Source organism: Bombus huntii, chromosome 18, assembly GCF_024542735.1.
Source record: "Bombus huntii isolate Logan2020A chromosome 18, iyBomHunt1.1, whole genome shotgun sequence".
NCBI lineage: Eukaryota > Metazoa > Arthropoda > Insecta > Hymenoptera > Apidae > Bombus > Bombus huntii.
In genome coordinates, this window is record NC_066255.1 from 4,422,924 (window position 1) to 4,447,903 (window position 24,980).

General features: G+C 36.9%; 3 long non-coding RNA genes and 1 pseudogene across 4 annotated transcripts in view; 3 read left to right on the plus strand and 1 right to left on the minus strand.

The window, feature by feature from the left end:
• LOC126875530 (uncharacterized) overlaps positions 1–24,026 on the plus strand; it is a 31,277-nt gene extending 7,251 nt beyond the window's left edge. The window contains exons 5-7 of the long non-coding RNA XR_007693527.1: positions 52–262; positions 15,229–15,333; positions 20,335–24,026. This is a non-coding gene — a long non-coding RNA (uncharacterized LOC126875530). The remainder of the gene's footprint in view (positions 1–51; positions 263–15,228; positions 15,334–20,334) is intronic.
• On the plus strand, positions 2,631–3,786 carry LOC126875532 (uncharacterized). The gene is made up of 2 exons (XR_007693529.1): positions 2,631–3,009; positions 3,091–3,786. It is a non-coding gene; the product is annotated as an uncharacterized LOC126875532 (long non-coding RNA).
• On the minus strand, positions 5,827–21,995 carry LOC126875526 (carcinine transporter-like; annotated as a pseudogene).
• On the plus strand, positions 15,695–18,962 carry LOC126875534 (uncharacterized). 2 transcript variants are annotated; one of them, XR_007693531.1, is made up of 4 exons: positions 15,695–15,948; positions 16,712–17,368; positions 17,585–17,757; positions 17,839–18,962. It is a non-coding gene; the product is annotated as an uncharacterized LOC126875534 (long non-coding RNA). The 2 variants fall into 2 exon arrangements; XR_007693532.1 differs by lacking the exon at positions 16,712–17,368 and having other exon boundaries at positions 15,709–15,948.
• Positions 24,027–24,980: the final 954 nt, after the last annotated feature.

Here is a 24,980-nt window from a genome sequence, read left to right on the forward strand (position 1 = left end):
GCAAATACGCGAGTCTGGATTTCTGCGATTGATCCTAGCTGTTCTCCGTAGTTTCTCAACAACCTTGTCCATCATCCCGTTGGAAACGTACCAGCTTGAACAGAGCAAATACGAGTGATATGGATCGATAAGTAAATTTGCATAAATCTCAAAGCGCAAGTTGAGAATTCGAATAATCGAACGATTAGGAGTTTACTTACCGGGCGCTCTCGGGAAGAATCCACGGTGTGATAGCGACAGATAACAGCGGTATGGCAGTAACGTAAGTAAAATATCTCCAGTTCGCGATATAATAGGCTATCCATGGTAAAATTGTACTGGCCACTGCGAAGTATACGCCAAAGGCGATATTCACGACCAACGTTCGTTTCGAAACAGCCATATATTCGAGCACTGCGGGATAATTGATCGTCGATGACTCTCGGAATAACTGATTATTATATCAAGATACTTAACGACGATTATTCTTTATGTTGCAGTAATAGAACATGGAAGATTTATCGAGTGAAACCGGTTATTATTAATATGGAGCAATTGATGACGAGCCGAATGAACGATACCATCAACATAATTGTAGGATAATTGTAAGATTATAAATATAATTCCGATTTTAAATTAATCCGTTTACTCTGCAAACGTGAATGTTCCGAGTTTGAGCTGGTCCGTATAACAAAAAGCGCTACATAATGCACGTGTTTTGCTTCTAACGTATTTAAACGAATTACGTGTTGAAAATTTTGTGATAATTTTCATTTCGAACGAATATACAGAGTGGTTGGTAACTGGTGGTACAAGCGGAAAGGGGGTGATTCTACGCGAAAAAAGAAGTCGAAAATATAGAATAAAAATTTTTCGTTCGAGGCTTTGTTTTCGAGAAAATCGACTTTGAATTCGTCAAACGCGAGGGAACGAGTATGCGAAGGATTAATAAACGATCTTGAAGTCCAGCGTGATTTATGTATGACTCGGCTGATTCTTTTCTAGGTTGCTGATGGTGTGGGTGTTCGACGGCCACGTTTGGAACATGAAACTTCTGGACCCCGACGTTTTCACGTCGTTCTCTTTAGCGTCCCTCACGGAACTTCCGGCCGCTGTTCTACTCGCCTTTTTCCTCGACAGATGGGGCAGACGATGGATGGGTTTCGCATCGATGTTCCTCTGTGGCATTTTCTCCTTCGTTGCCATCGCTACCCCCTCTGGTAACATTTTTTCTTTTTTTTTTTTTTTTATTTCTTGATAAATGACTTGTCAATCGATATTATTCAATAAAATAGCAGGAACGTGTGAATAGCAGTGAGAAAGCGGGGGTGAATTTTATAGAAAAAATCCGATTTTATCGATCGACGGTCGTTTTAAAAAGCGCTTTTCTGAAGCTTCTCCAGTGAAAGCTTTGGGAGATTGAGAAATGAAAGCTCGTGCTTGATGCAAGAATAATGTTTTTGTTAGATAGTAAGGAGATAAGCGGTAGCGTTAGGGGATATCCGCGTTTTCAAGGACATTAAGGAGTGGAAAATAGACATTTTTTAATCCGTATTTAGAATAGAACGTTGCAGTTATAAAACAATTTACTATTTTTATTTCCTCATCTTGCAACAAAACTTTCCTTCGAATTCTCTTTTATCGTTTATAGACAACAGACTTGAACGACATAATAATATAGACCCGTATTATTTAAAATCATATTATAGAGAATTTACAATTATACAATCCGGTCATTTTACTTAGTATTAATAATAATCGAATCTTATAAAATCTTTTTATACAAATATTCCTCTTCTCTTCTTTTCTTTTTCTTTTTCGCCTTTAAATCCTATTCCATTAACGATTGACATTTATTTCTCAACGTCACATACTCGACAGGGATGACATTTAATTTTTAATTGGACCATGCGCGCATCGGGTGTATGTATCGTGCGTGGAATGCGGCGATCGTGGCATTTACATATTTCTCAACTTATTCAAGGTTCGACAATGGTTGCCATGGCGATTATAGCGCGTCTTGGGGTGAATATCGCCGCGAATATTGGTTTTCAATATGCAGCGGAAATACCGCCGACTGTGGTGAGAGCTCAGGGCGTGTTTTTAATCCATATCATCGGTTATATCGCCCACATTTTGGGACCTTACATTATTTATCTGATAAGTGAATCGAAATTTTTGTTAACGACATCGTATTTCTACGATCCGAAAATTACTCAACCTCTTTTTTAATTTACGACTAATATTATCTGTTATTGAAATACGTTTATTTAAGTTGGTTTAATTTGTAGAAAAATTATGTTCCTTGTCGGCCATGGATTCTTCTTGCGATCTTACGAATCACGGAAACAAGATAGATTTTCGATATATTTTCCTCCGTTTCGTTTTTTTGCGAAGGAAATGTAACTTTTCTATTGTTTGTAATTATTTACAGGTTTGCGATACTACACTATAGCTTCGTTTCTAAATGAAACGAATGTTTACAAAATCTCGTTATACAGGTAACATCAATGATCCTTTGTATATTGACAACTTCTTCAAATTCTGTCTTTAACCAATATTCTTTATTAATATTTAAAAGAATATTAAGTATACAGAAAATACGAAGAGGAATATTTGCGAGGACACTCTTGATTAATGTGTAAGTTATTCTGTTTTGAATTATAAATTTACATCAAAGTATACTACTATTTGTGTAATGTTATTACTGAAAATGAACTTATGGAAGTATCCATTTATTTCCCGAAAATCGAAGGGAAATTAAGGAATTAGCGGAAAGCGGAATTAATCGCTATTACTTCTAAAAGAGGTATAAAGGGAAGCGTATAAAAGGGAGAATATTTTTCATTTAATTTAGGCTGACATTGATCCATCTTTATCGCTGGTTACCCTCGGTTTGCTGTCTTTTGGACACGCCTTCCTGACGCTTGGCTTGCCAGAAACGTTGAACCAGGAATTACCAGAAACCCTACAGGAGGGTAACGACTTCGGCAAGGAACAAAGTTTCTGGTGGGTTCCGTGTATATCCTCGTAAGTATAGATTCTATAATATTCTTCCTCTGCCTTATGTCAATATAAATTTACTAATAATCGTTTATTTCAATTTGACAGGAGCAAAATGCTGAAAAAATCTTATAGAAAGAAGAAAGGCCTTTCAAATCCAGCGTTTACTGGCAGTGTTCAAAAAATGGATTGTACTAGGTTATAGTGGTTAGATTTGGCGACGGCGCGAAACTTGCCAGTAGGGTAAAACTTACCAGTGGCATGAAACTTGTCAATGGCATGAAACTTGTCAATGACATGAAACTTGTCAGTGACATGAAATTGCCAGTGGCGTGAAACTTGCCAAATTTGTTGTAAATATAGTTATTAAACGTGTGCGTGTGATGTTAGATGTTAAGATATTACGAACGTATTGAGATTGGAGAGCTATTGAGAGAAACTAGGAGGAAGTATCGATTATTGCAGTGAAAGAGACAAGAATCGTCAAATTACACAAAGTATACGTTTAAGCAATTAATTGACGCTTCATCGATGAAGTAGCTTTGTTGCACACAAGATAATTTTCTTTAAAGTGTATCTTTTTTCAATTGGAATGACTGTATAAAAATGTGAAGAAATTTAAAGAATTAAGAACGCGGCATTTAAAGTACGTTGCGTTCACATATTGCGATGTAATTATTTCGCGTACTATAACGTCGGTAAAGTGTTGGAAATGAGAAACGATTCAAGTATCTTATGTAAATGTACAATTAAATTCAGTATTGGATATATGTATTAAAGGAAGCGATATATAAGGAAATAATATACCATAGTATTTATGCATCTTACGCTTTAAAAATCGAAAAGAAAGATCTATATCTTTTTCTTCTTGCTCTTTTTTTTCTTTTCTCGTTGAAGGAATACTCTAGTTGAATTGATTTAACTATGAAATACAGTGAATAACAAAGGATTGCCACGAGACTCGAAACACAAAAAGAGAGCTGTCTCCGCGCATTGTCAAGCTTTCAACTTGTCTCCTTTATTACGAATCGCCTTTGTATCAATATAGGTGATTCATAAATCGCCGACACTTGAAATGAGAGTTTCGATCGACTTTTAAACCGAAGTGTATTTTGCGTTCGCTCGATCAACGTGGCTTTTTTTCATCATCCATTTATGCATCAACACGTTGAATGCTTTGAAAACTCTGAGATCTCTGTTATTTAATTTAAATATATACATACATATATATATATATTATTCTAATGAAACATCAAGATTGAAATTCTTTTATGATATTTTCTTTTTTATGATCTTTCAGTATTAATACGAGAAATATCTCTATTTGATATATTTAGATATAATAAGAATATTACTTCTAATAAGTATCCTTGAATCCGTAATTACTGATCATTCATAAAATGGAATGCATTAAAACAATTAATTGCTAAGCGTTCATTAGCTACCATCATACCCAATTGAGATTATAAAATGAAAGTTGTAGGATCTTTTTAAGCAGGAATTTTTTTTAATACAAAGGATATTAACATAATGTTCGATATTCTTCCGAAATTGTTCTGTTTAAATCCAATGGAAAAAGCAGTAAATAATTTATAGAATTATATACAAATTTTAGAAGAAAAATTGATAGATAATGAGTTAATTTTGAAAATGCTCAGTGTTACGACCGTTCGCGGAGAGACGCGGTCGCGAGGAAAACGCGTCAGCGAGAGGCGTAAATTCTCGCTACGATTCGGTGAATCGACGCCGCGAAGTAGTCGTTCCTCTGTTTCGGTTAAGATAACAAAGGTGGTTGAATGAATATGACACAGTATAGTAAGTTATATTTCACCGTTTATTCCACAACTTATAACGAAGGCAGTTACACTGGTGCGTATGTACCAGATGAATGAGTGACTGATCTGCGGGTGTGTCTACCCGCTCGAAGGATGTAAAATCAGTACCGTCTTGGGAGACGATGATGTGTCGGAGGAAAGCTAAGGATGGGTGTGTCTAGTGCACGGGACCATCGGATTTGTTGGTGCCGATGTTATTTAGGAGAGTGAGGGAATAGGCTTCGTTTCTAATTGGTTAAACGAAGGGTCTCAACCGCCCTCGAGAGAAAGTGGTTAGTGGGAGGACAGTTGCAGCGTACGTGCGAAAAACCAACTTTCCTTAGTTAAGCCGTGGTAGACAATAGTCTCGAGAAATTCCTCGAAAACAGATGTTTGTTTGAAGGACCTTAGCAGGCAAGTGACTCGGGTTTATGACGGATGCTTAAGGCTATTGAGGGTACGCCGTGCGGAAGAGCGGACATCTGGTGTCCGTCTGGTCCGCGGTGTGTGACCTGGGCCAGGCAGAGAGTCGCCCGGCGTAACACTCAGGTTTAAATGTTACTTGAAACAGATCGAAACTCCGTCACGTGTTCAATTAGAAATAGTAAAATTCTGATTCGTGAAGAGACGCGAATATTTCCAATCTCGTTCCTTTAGATCCTCCGACCTGTTCGTCTTAAGCGCACAATCTCCGTTATACCACCTTTAAACAATGATTCTAGCAACTAGAATCATTCGATCGTTAGAATCATTCGCGTACTTATGAGACTAGCCCCTGCTTTCAGTTACCGATTAAAAAGATATACTATTGTTCGTTGCAAGTATCAGCTATCGTTCCTCAAAACCTGAGATTCTTTGAAATATTCCTACGCTAGAGATTCAACTGTACATAATTGTTCAAGGCTACAAGTTAGTTCGATCCTCGTGATACAATGGATAATAATTCGATCGTCTGTAAAATAATTCTGGACGAGAGAATTCTCATTTAACCCTTGACGGTCGATGATTTTGTAAATCACGTACGATATCGTAATCAGGAATGAATTCTTTTATATTTTTAATCTTGAAACTACACAGGGCCAATACATATTAAGCTGAATCGCAAATAAATATTAAGGGAGTCTTAAGGAGTTATAATATCGACATTTCTTATCAATACGATAGTGATATAATAATGTGATATAGTACAGAGTGTTTCGTAACTGATGATTCTTCGTATTTTCGAGAAAATAAATTTTGAATATGTTTCGTGAATGTCGTGTGAACACGAGTTGACAAAGCTTCAGAATTTCATTCTCTCGAACGTCGTACGAAAATCTCTCGTTCTATATTTTCAACAGATCCTTTCACATAGTATTATCCTGTACCACTGGTTATTAACCACATTAACTAACCACTGGTTATTAACCACATTAACTAACCACTGGTTATCACAGTATCAATTACCAGACACCCTGTATAATACAGAATATTACTTCAAATATCCGTATAATGAAGCATTTCATTTTCTATAATTAATTATAATTAAGTTCGGCTGTTAAGGGTTAATACATTGTAACATAAGTGATCGTTATCGTAGAACTCCTAATTATAGGATGGAGTTAGATTAGACGTATAATGATGAACGAGGATCATCGAGCATTAATGTATTTAATTATAGAGATATTTAGCAGTTTATTTTTGTTCGGGGGATTCGTCGATGTGTGTGCAAATAAAAAGTAGAATTGTTTCTTATATTAAGGTTTATGGAAGTTTTATTCGGTGAATCAATCTTATGGACGTGAGTGTATACGCGTATGTATACGTGAGTGATGATTATGAATACTATGAATAGGTTTCTTCAGATTGATTGCGTTGTTATTGGCACAACGACGAACACTGATCGTCATACGATGGCACGATTTGCTTACAATATTCTTTCCTTTCTTTTTTTCTTCTTCCTAAACCATAGAAACAGTCAATTAGAGTTATTTTTTTTTAAATGTACGCACAACTCGTTTTAGATAAATAAAAGTCCAGCAGTTGGTGCTGAAGAAATTATAACTATAATTTAAAAAGTCTTCAAGCTTGGATTTTATTAATATTGTACGTTATTTAAAATCGTACAAAAAAAAATAGCGAATAGATAAATAATCGTTAAAAATACGTGGATAATCGTTCAAAAGATATAAAACTGTTTCTTTTCACAAAGACAAATTATCTAAACGTACTATTTTTTTAAATAAGATTTTGTCCAATATATTCCAGTGAAAAATGTTAAAAACATTAAAGGAATCAAAAATTTAAATCTCCCTAATTTATTATTTACGTACTTAATAAATTACGTAATTATTAATTTACGTAACATTTTCGATATTATTCTACGTAATATCTTTGAATATCAAATTAGCACCAACCGCTGAACGATTCGAACGTGCGTAACGCAAGTGAAAATTAGCATTAAAATTATAAAAGCTCTTAAAAGATAATAATAAAAATTATATAGGAACACGATTTCTAAGCTCGCTCTTTTTAGAATTAAGGCTTACAAATTCTTAAACGTAAACGATAAAAATAAAAATTAATGTAGGAGAATAGAAAAATAATATGTTCCGATTTTTTCTCGTACAAAAATCGTCAGACTGATCCGCTTGTAATATTGTTACTTCTAAAAAAACACGAATCCTCCTTCGTGTTTTTTAATTGAATTATTATTAAAAATCAGATAATTATCGTTCACAGGAGTGATAGTGTTGATGTCCATTGAAGTGTGTCTTATGGTAGCAAGGCAACGACCAGAAATGTTGGTCCCTTCCGAATTCTTCGCCTTGCTTGATAGTCTGAGGAAGATTCTGGCCGACAGTTTCCGGCAGGAACAAAACCAGTGCAGCGCCAAAAAAAGGACACCGTGCTGATAATGAGCATTGGAAATCCCTCCCAAATTGCAGCCTAATGAACAAATATTAATTTATATGAGCAAAGGTTAAATACCATGAAAATCTGGTCAAAGTATTTCTCATTTAAAAAGTTTCATTAGAAAGTTTCAACCAATATAGTTTCATATCTTAAGTTATTCCATCATTTTTTATTTTAAATTTCAATTTTTTGATTAAAGATCAGTTAAAGAAAAGAGTTGGTTGCAACTTCCAAAACGGGCTTTCTAGAAAGTGAGAAATATTTTGATCAGATTTTTATAATATTTAACTTCTTCAGGAAACAACTTGTTTTAAGGTAAGAAAAAAACTATTTTACATTTTCATGAGAAAATTTACATGAGAACTTTTTCATAATTTCTAATAGCGCTTATTGTATCTTTTGGAATAAATTAAAGAGAAGTTGAACGTGGATGTACTTAGCGGTGTTTCAAAAATGTTGTAACAACAATAGTAGTATAAATATTTATTTACCGAGTCAGTGATATATGGCGCCAAAGAGTGTGCAACTATTCCGAAAATATGAATGAAAGATACGCCCTGCGATCTGACTGGCGTGGGCAGAAGTTCTGCTGCATACTGAAGACCAACATTGGCTGCCATGTTCAGACAGAATCGCGACAATATTGACATTACTAATTTCGCGAGCACTGGGGAATAAATTAAAAAATACAAAATTAATCCTGGGTACACAATACTTGATTGTAAGTTTAATTAAAAATATAGTCCGATCGAAGCTTAATCAAAATCAAATTAAAATTTCACACAAAACTTTAAACTTCTATAAATCTCCAAATTCTAGAAAACCAACATATAGAAAATTATTGCTTCTAAAATGTGCACACCTCTTTCAATTTCGCCACTAAATTAATTCCTAATAATTCCTAAATTCTAGTTCCATCAAAATAATTATTTTCCAAGATTAATACCTTCGAAGTTGCCAAAATTCTTTTACATTCATCATCAACTTAATTTCAGATTTTTCTCAATAATACGTCATTATAATCGTTTTAATTTTACTTTAATAAACAGATCGATATATTTACTGGAATGCAGCATAAGTTCAGCGATACTGAGCACACAGGTCATTGCCATCGTGAGAAATCCGCAGAGTCTACGACCCCATCGGTCGAGCAACAGGGCGAGTAATAACCCAGCTGGAAGTTCTGTGGCACAGGCGATCAAGAACGACACGAACACCGAGCTCTGGATAAGTTTTAATGAATACACGTGACCGTCGAACGAGATCAGGGTGAAACACCTACAAGATTGTATCGGTTATTTATGAAGGTTTTCTCGCAACATGAACTCGTATCTTATACTTGTCAGAATGCAACTAGAAGAATAGTGTTTCTCGCCAACCGTGGCGTTTTGAACAGATCGAGCAGCGTCGCTGATTCTTGAATTTTGTCCGGTGCCTCCATGTTACTCTGCAAGAATTTATTTCGAGAATAATTAACGAAAGATATAATACGAGTCGTGCCTTTAGCCCTTACACAGTTCAAAATTCATAACACACTGAAAAGAAATTTTATTTTCATTTTATTCGTCATTAATAGATAGCACGAACAGTGGCACTTTGCATTCTGTTTTATGGAATTAGTCGGCATGGCTTTTGATATCGAGATTTATTAATATAATGGGTGGTTGGTTGATTAAATACTTTTCTGATCCGAAATACAGTCGGGAACAAAACTAAGTGGATTAGTGGAGAAAATGTGAAAATTCATTTCAATCATTTGCTGAACTATCTGCATATTATTAGAAGGAAATATAATAAATAAAACTCAAGTATATGAGGCTGATACTAATTTGATTATACTTTCTTCACATCTATTTCCATTAACTATAGCAGCTTATTTTTATCCCCGATTGTACTTGTAAATTGTAAATATTTTATAATTTCTATATAAATTCCCAGATTTACTTCAAATTTTGTACGAGATCGATATAATACCACAATGGAATCGCGACAGTCAAGTTTCATTTCATATTTCATTTTTCATCGCGTTTCATTTTTAAAACCTGTCTATGCATGTTAAAATACATTCGCGAGTCTGTGTGTTTTCGACGTGAATCAAATATATCTGTCAGCACAGATTCAAGTACTGTACCGTATGATTTCGCGTAAGCTTTCTAGAATTCTATTTGATCGAACTTACGACGAATATATTGCAAATACGCGAGTCTGGATTTCTGCGATTGATCCTAGCTGTTCTCCGTAGTTTCTCAACAACCTTGTCCATCATCCCGTTGGAAACGTACCAGCTTGAACAGAGCAAATACGAGTGATATGGATCGATAAGTAAATTTGCATAAATCTCAAAGCGCAAGTTGAGAATTCGAATAATCGAACGATTAGGAGTTTACTTACCGGGCGCTCTCGGGAAGAATCCACGGTGTGATAGCGACAGATAACAGCGGTATGGCAGTAACGTAAGTAAAATATCTCCAGTTCGCGATATAATAGGCTATCCATGGTAAAATTGTACTGGCCACTGCGAAGTATACGCCAAAGGCGATATTCACGACCAACGTTCGTTTCGAAACAGCCATATATTCGAGCACTGCGGGATAATTGATCGTCGATGACTCTCGGAATAACTGATTATTATATCAAGATACTTAACGACGATTATTCTTTATGTTGCAGTAATAGAACATGGAAGATTTATCGAGTGAAACCGGTTATTATTAATATGGAGCAATTGATGACGAGCCGAATGAACGATACCATCAACATAATTGTAGGATAATTGTAAGATTATAAATATAATTCCGATTTTAAATTAATCCGTTTACTCTGCAAACGTGAATGTTCCGAGTTTGAGCTGGTCCGTATAACAAAAAGCGCTACATAATGCACCTACCAACTCAAACAGGAAAGGCCTTTCCGGGTGGTCCTACGAAACATACACCACTCAGCAGACATAGACGAACTAAAAAACGAACTCTCAAAACTTGGCCACGAAGTCATCAACGTAAGTAACATAAGGCATAGAGTCTCGAAAGACCCGTTATCCTTATTCTTCCTAGACATTAAACAAAAACCGAATAATAAGGAAATATACAGCGTCAGTCGAATAATGAACGCGATAGTAAAGATCGAACCACCACTCGTGAAAAAAGAAATAGTGCAGTGCAAAAGGTGCCAAAGGTACGGTCATACGCAGAAATACTGCAACCATACTTTCCGCTGCGTTAAATGCGCAGGCTCTCACTCCACTGACCAGTGCGCCAAATCACCGGAAACCCCAGCGAAATGCATCCACTGCCAAGGGAACCACCCTGCCAACTACAAAGGCTGCCCAGCATATAAAACACTATACACGAACAGGTACCCTAAGCTCAGAGCAAAAGAGGTATCCAACCAAACAACCAGCCCGCCGAAATTCTCGACTACCCCAACCCCCTCAACCAACCAAACACCCAGTCCTACCAATTTCATCTCCACCTCAACCTCCTATGCCCAAGCAGTACAAGGCATCCAAAATATCCCGAACAGCCAAAGGAACCTTCCCCAAAACAGTGTCCCCAACCCACCAAACGCAGACAACTCCTCAAGGCTCGAAAAGCTAATAGAGAAACAATCGGAGCAAATAAATCACTTGCTATCGCTACTAACACTCATCGTGGAAAAATTAGCACGCCCCGACTCAAAATAAAACCAAGGCGCATAGCTCTCTGGAACGCCAACGGTCTAGCGCAACACAAACGTGAACTAGAACTCTTCTTAAAACACCAGCAAATCGACGTAATGCTCGTATCGGAAACCCACTTCACCGACAAGAGCTACCTGAAAATAAATGGTTACAAATTCTACCATACTCAACACCCCAGCGGAAAGGCCCACGGTGGCACCGGAATAATAATCAAAGCAAGTATTAAGCACTACGAACTCCCACCATTCCAGAAAGACTACCTCCAAGCAACAAACGTAGCAATAGAAGACTGTCATGGCTCAATCACCACCTCAGCAGTATACTGCCCTCCCAGACACTCCATCGCCAAAGAAGACTTTGATAACTTCCTGGACACCCTGGGCAACAGATTCATAGTTGGAGGAGACTATAACGCCAAGCACATCCAATGGGGCAGCAGACTGGTTACAGCAAGAGGCAAAAACCTCTTAAACAGCATAATAAACAACAACCTCAACTACCTCAACACATACGAACCCACATACTGGCCCACTGACACCAACAAAATACCCGACCTTCTCGACTTCTTCATAACTAAAAATATCCCATCAAGACACGTCCAGATCAACTCCTCGGCCGATCTCTCCTCTGATCATTCTCCCGTGATAGCAACAGTCAGTTCAACAATCATCGAGAGTACACCTAATGGCTCCATTCACAACCAACACACCAATTGGCAGCTCTTCAGAGAAGTCTTTACACACTCAACCTCAGCCTTCACCCCACTAAAAACAAAGGAAGAAATCGAAGCAGCCACGGAATACTTAAACACGAGCATAATAAACGCAATCCGCCTCTCCACACCGACAAAGCCAACCAACAGCAAACAAGAATATCCACAATTCATACTAAAAAAAATAGCAGAAAAACGTAGACTAAGAAGAGTATGGCAGACCCACAGAACACCGGAGGACAAACGAAAACTTAACAACGCAACTAGAAAGCTAACCAGAACCTTAACCAACTATAAAAACGACCTATCCGCCGTCCGCAAGGTGGATGGGCGCGAAGCCCTATAGAAAAAGCCGACCTGTTTGCAAAACACTTGTCAAAAGTATTCAAACCCCATTCCCCCCAAGCCGCCGCGGACGTTACTGAATACCTACACACCCCCTTCCAAATGTCCCCTCCTATCGAACCCTTCTCCTCTGCTGAGACTATAGAAACAATCAGTCGCCTTAACCCCAAGAAAGCAGCAGGACACGACATAATAGGCAATAGAGCAATCAAGGAACTTCCCACAAAAGGGATAGCACTCATCACATCGATTTTTAATGCTATCCTTCGCCTGGAACACTATCCTAAGGCTTGGAAAATCTCATTGATTACCCTCATCCCTAAACCCGGTAAACCGATACACGAAACCTGCTCCTATCGCCCAATCAGTCTTTTACCTACCCTGTCCAAACTATTCGAGAAGATGCTCACGAACCGACTCCTTCCAATCCTAGAGAACTTGAAAACACTCCCAGATCACCAATTCGGCTTCCGAAAACATCATTCTACAGTAGAGCAAATCCACCGCTTAACGCATACGATCAGTCAATCACTCGAAAAGAAAGAATATTGCTCAGCGGTTTTCCTAGACATCCAACAGGCATTCGATAAAGTATGGCATGAAGGGCTACTATACAAACTTAAAAAGATCCTACCCCACCCCTACTTCTCCATCCTAAAATCATACCTAACCAATAGACAATTCATGGTTAAATACCTAGACGCCACTTCCGCAACATTCCCAATAGAAGCCGGCATACCCCAAGGTAGTGTCCTCGGACCCCTACTGTACTCCATCTACACTGCCGACCTACCTATATCAAACGACATAACAATAGCGACATTTGCAGACGACACAGCGCTATTAGCTTCCCACGCAGACCCGGTAATAGCCTCATCCACTCTCCAGCGAAGTCTCGACTCCATGGAAAAGTGGTTTCACAAATGGGGCTTCAAAGTCAACGAAAAGAAATCCTCACATGTAACCTTCACGCTCCGAAAACAAACCTGCCCCCAGGTCACCATCAACAATGCAACAGTTCCTAGCAGGGACACAGTCCGATACCTGGGCATGACCCTGGACAGGAGACTAACGTGGAAGACACACATCTCAGATAAAAGGAAACAACTAAAGGACAAACTAAAAAAACTCTATTGGCTCACGGGCCGACGCTCCAAACTAAACTTACAGAATAAAATTACCCTCTACAAGACCGTAATAAAACCTGTCTGGACCTACGGAATCCAACTATGGGGAACAGCAAGTAACTCCAACATCGAAATACTCCAACGCTTTCAATCGAAAACGCTAAGATCCCTAATTGACGCACCTTGGTATGTAACCAATGAAACAATACACCGCGACCTCAAGATACCCACCGTCAAAGAGGAAATAGCAAAATATAGCAACAGATACAGCAAAAGAATCAACAAACACCGAAACCCCCTAATCACTGGACTACTCGATACGACGGACCAGATTCGCAGGCTGAAGAGGCACTACCCGCTAGACCTAAACGTTAGATTCATTTAATTATCCAAATCAAGCATATGCACTTACTTATAATACTCATAGATTATAAATTATATCTATCTATAATGAGTATTAACTTATTGTAAATAAACAGCCATGTCACTGCGCCACGCCAGAAAAATTACTGAAAATTCTCAACGCGAGAATTGATTGTAATTTCAACAAATAAATAAAAAAAAAAAAAATTAATAGATAGCACGAAGAGTGGCACTTTGCATTCTGTTTTATGGAATTAGTCGGCATGGCTTTTGATATCGAGATTTATTAATATAATGGGTGGTTGGTTGATTAAATACTTTTCTGATCCGAAATACAGTCGGGAACAAAACTAAGTGGATTAGTGGAGAAAATGTGAAAATTCATTTCAATCATTTGCTGAACTATCTGCATATTATTAGAAGGAAATATAATAAATAAAACTCAAGTATATGAGGCTGATACTAATTTGATTATACTTTCTTCACATCTATTTCCATTAACTATAGCAGCTTATTTTTATCCCCGATTGTACTTACTGTAAATTGTAAATATTTTATAATTTCTATATAAATTCCCAGATTTACTTCAAATTTTGTACGAGATCGATATAATACCACAATGGAATCGCGACAGTCAAGTTTCATTTCATATTTCATTTTTCATCGCGTTTCATTTTTAAAACCTGTCTATGCATGTTAAAATACATTCGCGAGTCTGTGTGTTTTCGACGTGAATCAAATATATCTGTCAGCACAGATTCAAGTACTGTACCGTATGATTTCGCGTAAGCTTTCTAGAATTCTATTTGATCGAACTTACGACGAATATATTGCAAATACGCGAGTCTGGATTTCTGCGATTGATCCTAGCTGTTCTCCGTAGTTTCTCAACAACCTTGTCCATCATCCCGTTGGAAACGTACCAGCTTGAACAGAGCAAATACGAGTGATATGGATCGATAAGTAAATTTGCATAAATCTCAAAGCGCAAGTTGAGAATTCGAATAATCGAACGATTAGGAGTTTACTTACCGGGCGCTCTCGGGAAGAATCCACGGTGTGATAGCGACAGATAACAGCGGTATGGCAGTAACGTAAGTAAAATATCTCCAGTTCGCGATATAATAGGCTATCCATGGTAAAATTGTACTGGCCACTGCGAAGTATACGCCAAAGGCGATATTCACGACCAACGTTCGTTTCGAAACAGCCATATATTCGAGCACTGCGGGATAATTGATCGTCGATGACTCTCGGAATAACTGATTATTATATCAAGATACTTAACGACGATTATTCTTTATGTTGCAGTAATAGAACATGGAAGATTTATCGAGTGAAACCGGTTATTATTAATATGGAGCAATTGATGACGAGCCGAATGAACGATACCATCAACATAATTGTAGGATAATTGTAAGATTATAAATATAATTCCGATTTTAAATTAATCCGTTTACTCTGCAAACGTGAATGTTCCGAGTTTGAGCTGGTCCGTATAACAAAAAGCGCTACATAATGCACGTGTTTTGCTTCTAACGTATTTAAACGAATTACGTGTTGAAAATTTTGTGATAATTTTCATTTCGAACGAATATACAGAGTGGTTGGTAACTGGTGGTACAAGCGGAAAGGGGGTGATTCTACGCGAAAAAAGAAGTCGAAAATATAGAATAAAAATTTTTCGTTCGAGGCTTTGTTTTCGAGAAAATCGACTTTGAATTCGTCAAACGCGAGGGAACGAGTATGCGAAGGATTAATAAACGATCTTGAAGTCCAGCGTGATTTATGTATGACTCGGCTGATTCTTTTCTAGGTTGCTGATGGTGTGGGTGTTCGACGGCCACGTTTGGAACATGAAACTTCTGGACCCCGACGTTTTCACGTCGTTCTCTTTAGCGTCCCTCACGGAACTTCCGGCCGCTGTTCTACTCGCCTTTTTCCTCGACAGATGGGGCAGACGATGGATGGGTTTCGCATCGATGTTCCTCTGTGGCATTTTCTCCTTCGTTGCCATCGCTACCCCCTCTGGTAACATTTTTTCTTTTTTTTTTTTTTTATTTCTTGATAAATGACTTGTCAATCGATATTATTCAATAAAATAGCAGGAACGTGTGAATAGCAGTGAGAAAGCGGGGGTGAATTTTATAGAAAAAATCCGATTTTATCGATCGACGGTCGTTTTAAAAAGCGCTTTTCTGAAGCTTCTCCAGTGAAAGCTTTGGGAGATTGAGAAATGAAAGCTCGTGCTTGATGCAAGAATAATGTTTTTGTTAGATAGTAAGGAGATAAGCGGTAGCGTTAGGGGATATCCGCGTTTTCAAGGACATTAAGGAGTGGAAAATAGACATTTTTTAATCCGTATTTAGAATAGAACGTTGCAGTTATAAAACAATTTACTATTTTTATTTCCTCATCTTGCAACAAAACTTTCCTTCGAATTCTCTTTTATCGTTTATAGACAACAGACTTGAACGACATAATAATATAGACCCGTATTATTTAAAATCATATTATAGAGAATTTACAATTATACAATCCGGTCATTTTACTTAGTATTAATAATAATCGAATCTTATAAAATCTTTTTATACAAATATTCCTCTTCTCTTCTTTTCTTTTTCTTTTTCGCCTTTAAATCCTATTCCATTAACGATTGACATTTATTTCTCAACGTCACATACTCGACAGGGATGACATTTAATTTTTAATTGGACCATGCGCGCATCGGGTGTATGTATCGTGCGTGGAATGCGGCGATCGTGGCATTTACATATTTCTCAACTTATTCAAGGTTCGACAATGGTTGCCATGGCGATTATAGCGCGTCTTGGGGTGAATATCGCCGCGAATATTGGTTTTCAATATGCAGCGGAAATACCGCCGACTGTGGTGAGAGCTCAGGGCGTGTTTTTAATCCATATCATCGGTTATATCGCCCACATTTTGGGACCTTACATTATTTATCTGATAAGTGAATCGAAATTTTTGTTAACGACATCGTATTTCTACGATCCGAAAATTACTCAACCTCTTTTTTAATTTACGACTAATATTATCTGTTATTGAAATACGTTTATTTAAGTTGGTTTAATTTGTAGAAAAATTATGTTCCTTGTCGGCCATGGATTCTTCTTGCGATCTTACGAATCACGGAAACAAGATAGATTTTCGATATATTTTCCTCCGTTTCGTTTTTTTGCGAAGGAAATGTAACTTTTCTATTGTTTGTAATTATTTACAGGTTTGCGATACTACACTATAGCTTCGTTTCTAAATGAAACGAATGTTTACAAAATCTCGTTATACAGGTAACATCAATGATCCTTTGTATATTGACAACTTCTTCAAATTCTGTCTTTAACCAATATTCTTTATTAATATTTAAAAGAATATTAAGTATACAGAAAATACGAAGAGGAATATTTGCGAGGACACTCTTGATTAATGTGTAAGTTATTCTGTTTTGAATTATAAATTTACATCAAAGTATACTACTATTTGTGTAATGTTATTACTGAAAATGAACTTATGGAAGTATCCATTTATTTCCCGAAAATCGAAGGGAAATTAAGGAATTAGCGGAAAGCGGAATTAATCGCTATTACTTCTAAAAGAGGTATAAAGGGAAGCGTATAAAAGGGAGAATATTTTTCATTTAATTTAGGCTGACATTGATCCATCTTTATCGCTGGTTACCCTCGGTTTGCTGTCTTTTGGACACGCCTTCCTGACCCTTGGCTTGCCAGAAACGTTGAACCAGGAATTACCAGAAACCCTACAGGAGGGTAACGACTTCGGCAAGGAACAAAGTTTCTGGTGGGTTCCGTGTATATCCTCGTAAGTATAGATTCTATAATATTCTTCCTCTGCCTTATGTCAATATAAATTTACTAATAATCGTTTATTTCAATTTGACAGGAGCAAAATGCTGAAAAAATCTTATAGAAAGAAGAAAGGCCTTTCAAATCCAGCGTTTACTGGCAGTGTTCAAAAAATGGATTGTACTAGGTTATAGTGGTTAGATTTGGCGACGGCGCGAAACTTGCCAGTAGGGTAAAACTTACCAGTGGCATGAAACTTGTCAATGGCATGAAACTTGTCAATGACATGAAACTTGTCAGTGACATGAAATTGCCAGTGGCGTGAAACTTGCCAAATTTGTTGTAAATATAGTTATTAAACGTGTGCGTGTGATGTTAGATGTTAAGATATTACGAACGTATTGAGATTGGAGAGCTATTGAGAGAAACTAGGAGGAAGTATCGATTATTGCAGTGAAAGAGACAAGAATCGTCAAATTACACAAAGTATACGTTTAAGCAATTAATTGACGCTTCATCGATGAAGTAGCTTTGTTGCACACAAGATAATTTTCTTTAAAGTGTATCTTTTTTCAATTGGAATGACTGTATAAAAATGTGAAGAAATTTAAAGAATTAAGAACGCGGCATTTAAAGTACGTTGCGTTCACATATTGCGATGTAATTATTTCGCGTACTATAACGTCGGTAAAGTGTTGGAAATGAGAAACGATTCAAGTATCTTATGTAAATGTACAATTAAATTCAGTATTGGATATATGTATTAAAGGAAGCGATATATAAGGAAATAATATACCATAGTATTTATGCATCTTACGCTTTAAAAATCGAAAAGAAAGATCTATATCTTTTTCTTCTTGCTCTTTTTTTTCTTTTCTCGTTGAAGGAATACTCTAGTTGAATTGATTTAACTATGAAATACAGTGAATAACAAAGGATTGCCACGAGACTCGAAACACAAAAAGAGAGCTGTCTCCGCGCATTGTCAAGCTTTCAACTTGTCTCCTTTATTACGAATCGCCTTTGTATCAATATAGGTGATTCATAAATCGCCGACACTTGAAATGAGAGTTTCGATCGACTTTTAAACCGAAGTGTATTTTGCGTTCGCTCGATCAACGTGGCTTTTTTTCATCATCCATTTATGCATCAACACGTTGAATGCTTTGAAAACTCTGAGATCTCTGTTATTTAATTTAAATATATACATACATATATATATATATTATTCTAATGAAACATCAAGATTGAAATTCTTTTATGATATTTTCTTTTTTATGATCTTTCAGTATTAATACGAGAAATATCTCTATTTGATATATTTAGATATAATAAGAATATTACTTCTAATAAGTATCCTTGAATCCGTAATTACTGATCATTCATAAAATGGAATGCATTAAAACAATTAATTGCTAAGCGTTCATTAGCTACCATCATACCCAATTGAGATTATAAAATGAAAGTTGTAGGATCTTTTTAAGCAGGAATTTTTTTTAATACAAAGGATGTTAACATAATGTTCGATATTCTTCCGAAATTGTTCTGTTTAAATCCAATGGAAAAAGCAGTAAATAATTTATAGAATTATATACAAATTTTAGAAGAAAAATTGATAGATAATGAGTTAATTTTGAAAATGCTCAGTGTTACGACCGTTCGCGGAGAGACGCGGTCGCGAGGAAAACGCGTCAGCGAGAGGCGTAAATTCTCGCTACGATTCGGTGAATCGACGCCGCGAAGTAGTCGTTCCTCTGTTTCGGTTAAGATAACAAAGGTGGTTGAATGAATATGACACAGTATAGTAAGTTATATTTCACCGTTTATTCCACAACTTATAACGAAGGCAGTTACACTGGTGCGTATGTAGCAGATGAATGAGTGACTGATCTGCGGGTGTGTCTACCCGCTCGAAGGATGTAAAATCAGTACCGTCTTGGGAGACGATGATGTGTCGGAGGAAAGCTAAGGATGGGTGTGTCTAGTGCACGGGACCATCGGATTTGTTGGTGCCGATGTTATTTAGGAGAGTGAGGGAATAGGCTTCGTTTCTAATTGGTTAAACGAAGGGTCTCAACCGCCCTCGAGAGAAAGTGGTTAGTGGGAGGACAGTTGCACTTTATCGCGTCTCGTTATAACAGATCTCACTGTAGATCGTTGTCTCGATGGAAGAATTAAAAAAAAAATTTGTATTCTATATTTTCGACTTCTTTCCGCTTGTACCACCAGTTACCAACCACCTTGTATAACTCGATTTAAGAATATCAAGATATAACTATCCTCGACGACATGAAAATCGATGAAACGATCTTTAACAATAACAAAATCAATATATTCATCTGTGGTGGTGGCAAAAGCTCTTGAATCAAGAACTCGAACCGTATAGTTCAATCGAGTACAGCAACGTCAAAATTATCTTCGAGGAACAATTCATCAAAAATTTCTCACGCAACATCATCTTTCACGTAATAGAAACATTGACTTCATACTAACGTTATCTCTCGCGTGACTGAAACATTGGCTTATCGGTCGAACCTCTCGCACTTTCTACTTCGTAGAAGGCTTACCGATAATCAGAGGAATGTTGATACAGTTATCGAACGCCAGTCCAGTGAGAAACCTACAGACGGCGAATGACCAAAAACTATTTGCGCTGGCAGTGAAAATGGAGGCAAAAAGGGCGATACCATTGCAGAACATTAAAGCTGGGATACGACCCTTCTGATCGGCGATCCAACCGACTAGGAAACCACCGATGATGGATCTGCAGAAGAAGATGGCCTGCGCCGTTGATACGAGGTATTCTCGGTCGCATACCCAATCTAGCTAATCACCAAGGTTAAGAGTTAGTCAGCGAAAAACCAGATTCATATTTTTCAGAATATAATTTTAATCCTGCTGCGGTCTTCGAATTTTTATATCTCGATTCTGCTCGCAGTTCGATGAATGAAAGAGTTCTTTATGCTCTGAAAAAAACGTTCGCGTAAAATCGGAACGAGGAATTATCCGTACTAACAATTATCGTCTTATACTTTCTTTAAACTTAAGAAATTTACTATAACAAGGTTAGAGTAGATCGGAAATGACCCAAAGAACGCAGCAGAAGTGTAAGAATTTCGAAGCATGCGATTCAGACAACGATGTGAATACTTCACCTCAGTTCCTATACTAGGATATGGAATCTGCGTAAAATTATACTCTCATTGAGTACATTTTATCGTTTTGTTTGGTTGGAAGCCCGATGAGCTCAGGCTCTTATCGCTCTTCAACAGCTCTGTGAAGTTTACGTCCTTCCGTTGACATTGTTCGTAATAAGGATAAACGTTCGTCACTGGAATCGCTATCTTAATCCTAAACACCCCATACGATAGATGATTGATCATTTTAATTATTAAAATAAGAACCAAAGTCCAGACAGAGTAATCCAAAAATATCTTGTATCTTATCGTGAAATTTTTCTACAATATTTTCTAATAATTTTCGAAATGTTCGAAAATTCGAGAAATTCCAGAAATCGCGATATCTCGCATATTTTTCACAATATTTTAAAGTCACTTTCTACGAACAATCAAAAATATCGTTCAAAGTTTAAAGGAGCTTTCGTTGCTACGTATATCTCCTTTTCTTTCTTTCCTTCATTATACATACTTACCTCTCTTCTTCAGTGAAATTCGAGTTTACTAATTCGTCTATCCTGCACCAGTGTTCCGTGGGAATAATCGTAATGAAAAATTGCGAGAAATACAGAAACGCGTACGTCGCGCCATAAGGTAGTAACGACAATAACAACAGCCATTGATATCTCCCGTAGTCACCGACATACGGCAGAACATCATCGAAAGTTTCCAATCTTGGTCTCAATCGAGTCGCTTCAGTGGGCAATATAGTGTTACTCTTCTCGTCCTTCATTTCGCTGAAACAGAATCCATCCTTGATTTCCAGGCGTAGCAGTATAAAAGTCGTATAACAAAGTTTTCAGTCTTCTAGTCTTTGAAATAAATGTCATTCGGCAGTTCCTTTGATGTTTCACATTCTGTGATTCCAATTACAATGCTCCTTTCCTCTCCCACAAACAGGAAATTATTTTCTGACAGAACGCAGGAACAATCTTACCCGTCATTCACGTTTTCCCCTTCCATAGTTCGAGCAGCAAAGTCTCAATTATGATTTTAGATTTTGAAAGGCAACGGAGATGAAAGAGGAGACCCGATATGCTGATCGAAAGACGTTCGGAAATGAACTGAAAGAACGAGCGAAGTCCGGCAACTGTTCGCTTTGTTTTCGATTCGGTTAAACGTTAAATTAAGTGTAAGTGTTTGCTCGAGTGCCGGCCAATTACTGTGCCGGGAGTCAAGTGAATCGTGACACGCGACTCGTTCAAATTGAATTGCATACGAACCACGCTCGCGAGATCATCTTTAAAAAGGGCTGATTCGGTATACGCGGCGATATCAACGTGATATCTACATGTCTGAGGAAAGTTTCGACGAAAGAAATAGCCTCGAGTGCTGGTTAATGGTGTTCGAGTTATCGTTTGGATATCGATATTATAGATTTGCAAATGAGATAGAAGAACCGAAGGAAAGTTTGTTGACTCTGTCATATTTAATTAAATGCAGGAGAAAAATTGAATGGAATAATTTTCTGATTAATATTGTTTGTTTATTACTCGTAATCCTCTTACCCGGCGACTTAAGGGTGACTTCCGGTTACAGTGCTTAACTAAACTAAGTTTTCGATCAATATATTGAACTCTATTGGAAAATAACCGAGAAAATTTTAAGCCATCGAAGGCCAAGAATAAATGAAATAATTGAAGGTTTTTCAAACCTGTTTTAACACTAATATCAGGGATATAAGAAGATGGTACTTCTGATGTATCAACGCAATTATTTGATTATTTACCATTCGTTAAAACAGACGGTCTTAGGGACTGAGGTGGTTAATTAGATATTGAAAAATTAAAAGAACGATTTCCAAGTTAAAAGTAAAATAATATATCGATCTTTCGCAAAATTTTTATATCAAATTGTTCATTTTCGTATCAGATAGAGCAAAAGGTTAAACTGATATGTTTACTTGAAAATGGATTCAGGGAAATTAATCATTTGCCAATTAAATTTAAGCGAATACGTGAAACAATATTATCATATAGAATAAACACGGAAACGAAACAGCTGACAGAAAAACCATCGATTTCGAGACATCGATTAGAATGACTAATGTCATTGTCAGGAGCGAGAAAGTGGTCGAGTGCTCGAAATAACTGACCTGTTTGGAAAATACGACAACGAGAAACGTTCGTGTCTACGAGCCATCGTGTCTACATAATAAATACTTGCGTGTGTACGTCTACACAAATGGCGACATTTTTAAAATCAAAAATAGAGTATATTACCCTTGATCGTCCAAACGAAACAATTGCTTATAATTACAAGACATTTGATATAGGACTTTGAGAAATCAATATGCTACAATTTGTTGGAAACATTTAGCTTGCACATAAATCACATATGAGCCAAACTCACGCGACTGATAACGTTACATTGCACTGAAACTGAGGACTCGATCGATTCTCAAAATTCCAAATACAATCTTTTAAATTAATTTTCACTCATTATCAAGAATCCAATCAAAATTTCTTTTTCCTAATTTATTAGTAACATTCTTAGGTAGAACTAATAATTATCGCTTCTCTTTTATAAACGATTATCAAAGCGAAAAATTAAATTCAGTCTATAGAAGAAAATGAATACAGAAATTGAAACCCTTATCTGTCACCAAACGATTCTTCTATGTCTAATTAACGATAGTCTCACGACGTCAAAGTGAAACTCCAAACTGATCGTTTCTCGTTGCTCTTTGTTCAAAATATCGATCACGATTAATCAGGCACTACCAACCACATCCACTAATATCACTGTCAGATCGATTAACAGCAAGTTATGAAATTAGTAATTAAGGGCACCCTCGATCAAACCATTTTTCTCTCTCAACGTCACACTAAATCATGTCAAATGTATCTTTCCGTTCCAAATGTCGTCGACTAACTTCCAACGAACAAAATGTCTCAATACACTAAGTTCGATACCTTCGTGTTCCTTGTGGAGATAACCGAAGAATTTTTCCGTTATTGTAGCATTTTCGTTGCTGCTTCTTAATTTAAAAGTAAAGAAATAAAATTAGTTTGAAAAAGCAATTAAAGTAATTCACGTGGGTTTCTTTGAAGACGGCGGAAAATCGATGATAAAACGAAATAGAAATAGAAATAAAATAAAATAAAATCTGCGATTAAACGAATAATTAATACATGTTATTTTGAAAAGGAAATTGGCGATAAAATAGGCGAAAAACAGTTTCTATTAAAAAGGTTATACGAATAATCAACGCAGTTTGCTTCGAAGCAAAATTAGAATTGGCAATCGAGCGAATGATTGACGATTTATTTGGAAAAGTTAGCGGAATCAATGACTAAACAAGCGAGATTTCGTTAAACACACGATTTCCTTCGTAAAGAAAGAAAAAGTAGATTTGTTGATTACACGAATAATCGCTGCAGTTTATCTCAAAGAAGAAATAGCGCGGATGGTCAAACAGGCGAGAAACAAGGTTTCTCCGGGAAAAGAAAATAAAATAGCTGATCGAGTAAATAGTAAATACAATTTACCTTGAGAAAGAAGCAGACTCGAGCGATCAACACTGTTTCCCTCGAAGAAACGCTAAAATTAATGGTCAAACAATCAAAGTAAGTAATTTTTCTCGAGGATAAAGTAGGATCAGTAGTTAAATCAACAAGATTGGTACAGCTTCCCTTCAAGAGACACTATGATCAATATTTATACAGGCAGTCACAGAATCTCCCTTTCGACTGATCCAATCATTGAGTGAAACGATTGTATTCGATGAAATTTTCCTCGAAGATGAAGCAGAGTCGCAGATCCTTACGTAAACGACCGATCAAGTTTCCACGGCAATAAACCTAAATTCCCTGGCTAATTGAAAATATAAAGGAGACACGACCACATTTCCATTTAAAGAAATGCAATTGTTAGTTAAACAACGATAGGATTTTCTTATTCGAAAAGAGAGGAGAAAAACGTCCGATGTTCACGAAGTCTTGTACAAATATGAAGGGGAAACCGGCTCGCGTATCGCTGATATAGAAGCTTGCTTAGCGAAGATGAACACGATACTCGGTGACACGTGTTTGCCAATAAAAAAGGAGAGAATCGAAGAGAA